This window comes from Python bivittatus, unplaced genomic scaffold, assembly GCF_059951505.1.
Source record: "Python bivittatus isolate LINGU-HERP-01145 unplaced genomic scaffold, Pbiv_v1 ctg000410_np1212, whole genome shotgun sequence".
In the NCBI taxonomy this organism is placed as follows: Eukaryota; Metazoa; Chordata; class Lepidosauria; order Squamata; family Pythonidae; genus Python; species Python bivittatus.
In genome coordinates, this window is record NW_028277067.1 from 12,168,653 (window position 1) to 12,172,288 (window position 3,636).

Here is a 3,636-nt window from a genome sequence, read left to right on the forward strand (position 1 = left end):
CTCACTTTCTTGCCAAAAGTATTATTCTGAAAGGATTGCTTGGGATGTATTGACCTCTAAGCAAGTTTTTCTAGACAGTACTCCCCCTTGGAACCAATGTAACTTGGGTGGATTAAGTCACCTCTTTTATCTGTTGTGCTTCTGTAGCATATTCTACATTGCACACCCAAGAGACCAAAAGGAAGACTAGATGGGAAGACTCATTGCCTGGTTGTCAAGCACAGGGTTTACATATAAAAGTCTTGGGATTCAAGCTCCTTGAAACTCCATTTAGAAAGATCATGAGGAAGTAAGTCAGAAAGTCCTCTAGTAATTTGCTGAATGGATCAGTTGTTGACCACTGGTTTAGCTCAGAGAATCCCTGGACAATGCAGCTTGCTTTGAGCCTCTATTCTTTACTGAGGCCACAAGTGACCAAGAATAATTTTGTATGAGAGATCGATGGCAGGTGTTTCCGCCCTTTTCCAGCTCAAAGAACACAATTTGCCTTTGATGTGTTGGGAATGGGGTCAGGATGAAAACCAGATTAAATTGCTTCTTATACACTGCTCAGTGTCAATTGGGCTGGTTTACCAATATTGTAAATAAATAAGTTTTGGAGTATTGCTGTGTTAGAAATCATTCTAGTACTGTACTCCCAGTTGCCTTTTTTTTTCTTTTTGTCTTCTGCTGAAGAGAAAATGAAGACAGGCCCAAATCTTAGCAAACCTGTTATCTTAAGTTGTTGCTTTGCAAAGGAAGGGGAACCACCTGACTGTAGGGCATCCAATATAATTCACAGCAAGTGGCCAGTAAGAAGAAACAGGCAGTAGAATATGCGTTGAGAGTGTGAAGATGAGAAGGACATGTATAAAGCAAAAATCCCTCTACAAAGGATGCCCATAACAAGTAGCTGCTTGCTGGGCCTGTGTTGGCTTGGGGAGGGGAGGAGGATAAAACCCAGGGATCAAAATTAACCCAATGTTGTCCCACTGGTTTTTTGCACAAATATCCCGTAAAGGAAACTTCAACTTCATGCGGTAATCACAAAAAGGTTAACTGAATGTCCAATAAATGAATGTAGTCTAACAATACATTACTAAATATATTTGTAATAGGCACAAACATACTAATGATAAACACAGCACAAATATTCACATACAAAAAATGAGTGATGAATGTTATCCATTCTTTTTGTGATTAAAATGTTACATAGAAATCATTTGCAAATTAAAAGCTAATAAAATCAGAGATTTATTATAGATCAGAGACCTGGGGGAAAAAAAACATTCTTGGTGTTCTGTTAATAGTTGGAATGCCTTCAGAGCCAATGAAAGAGTGTGTGCATTACAGACCAGGGGAATAATCAATGGTTTATTTTCAGTAAGAGACAGCAGGATTCTTTCACATCATATCTACATATACTACAGCCTTCTGTAGCCTTATACCTTTCCAAATATATCAGGGCTGCAATTCTTTCTATCTGGCATGGCCAAATTCTGGGAGTTACAGTCCCAACACATCTGTACAGTGGCTGGCTAGGGAAAGTTATTCCAGGTTTACCCATAGCAAGATCATGAAGACCACCATCTTTTAGGGGAAGATACCCTTACCCTAATAATATACAGAGAGTCCTTGTGCTTGTGTGAGATACAGAGATTCAGTTAGTACCTCTGATCCCAGCTCAACACTAAGAAAAGCAGGATCTGCATCATTTTAAATGATTACCCTATTGTGCTAATAATGGTGTGGAGCTATTACTAAGGCAGCAGAACTGAGAACAATGTGTCAACAAAAGAAAGGGGTCTATTTCAAGCAACTTCCTCTTCTAGAGTCCCACAAGAAAGGGATTTTTGCTCCACTCTCCCCCAGTAACCTTATTTATTTGCTTACCTCTCACATTTCCCTATTGATCCATAGAACTGGTGACATTTTAACCTCATCAACAAGTTAGAAAAGCCCTGGATGCCTCTTCAGAGCTTCATTCTAGAAAGTCCATATTGTTTGAAAGGTGGAGATCTGAAAGGTGCCAAAAGGGGCAAGAACCTCTGAAATAAAGAACCCTTAGAAATGAACTTGAGAAACACCTTTTTGTCAGTCATAATAGATACACAGTTTTTTTAAAAAATTGAAAATGAATTTTAAAACGTTTTTAAAATGAAGATAAAAACTAATACAAACTAATATAAAGTAAGGAAGAAAAAAGAAAAATCAAAGAGGTAAAAGTGCAAGCAAGAAAGAAAAAAGTAAAAAAAAGGAAAGAAAATACAAAGAAGTGGCTTCTGATTTTCTTTACAGCAGTTATAAGTACAATGATAATTTTACCTCTTTCTCTAAAGTTACATCATGACTCTTCTTTCTATAATCCTATTTAATCATCAAAACCATAAATCATAAGTTTATTTTTTTCTGTTTTACACAAAAAGTCCATAAGGGGTTTCCAATCCCCAGTAAATATAGATATTCTCTTTTCTCTAATGAAACAAGTCAATTTGGCCATCTCAGCAAGTTCCATCACCTTCACCAACCATTCCTCCATTGTAGATATGGCCGAATCTTTCCACCTTTGTGCATACAATAATCTCGCTGTAGTTATCATATACAAAAACAAAGTTCCATGACTTTTTTCCAACTGTCCATCAGTCCCAAAAGAAACATCTCTGGTCTCAATTGTATGTTAATCTTTAAAATCCTCTGAATCAGTGTATGTATTTGAATCCAAAAAGTTTCATGCACGGTTTTTGGAAAAGGTATACTGTCAGTGCTGGAACTGAATTTCCCCTTCTACAAAAATAAGTTCCTAGTTTTCATGGAACAAGGTTTGATCAACCTCTGACCCAGCAAATGAAATCCATGTGGAGGGATTGATCATTGCTGCACTCTTGCCAATGATGGTAGTGCAAAACATATTTATAGGCTTTCCCTATTCATATTGCCCAAAAGCTGGCTGCATTTACTTACTGTTAGGCACAGTAAGTAGTGGGCACACAAGCTGCTATTCCTCCTCCAGCTTGCAATTGTGTATCTATAGAAGAAAGCCTGTTGCCCAGAGGAGGAAAACTGGCTGCTTAAGCATTTCATTATCGATATGCTAGAAGCACAGTTGATCCTAATAGAGCAGCTATCTATAATTTCATGGCTTTCTGGATCAAAGGCAAAGGATAGAAACTTTTCACCAGTATAGCATTCTTCCACATGAAGCATCCTGTGTTACTCAGATCCATGCCTGATTCTGTGCCAATAGATCTGTTCCCTGTGCAAAAATCAACATTAAGATTGCTGGGAGTTGTACTTCTGCGACATATGGTGGGCTGTAGGATCACCATTTTTGTTGTACAGGTAGGCAACTTGCAGTTTGGGGACCGCTTCCAAGTCTTTTTTTTTCATCCTTGGACCCAGGGGTGTCTGCAGGCTATGGTCAAAACAATCAAGGTGGTGGCTGCAATGAGGGGATTGACACTTCACCTGTTTTTTACCTGTGACTGTATTTAGGTGTATTACAGTGCTGTGATGCACCTAAAAAGCAGAGCTTCAGTTGCATCAGTGCAGCCACCACCTTGACTTTTTTGATCATAGCCTGCAGACACCTCTCCTTGGAGCACTATGGGTTCATAGTTGCTGAAAACTGATCAGGTAGTTCCTGCCATTTTGAGATAT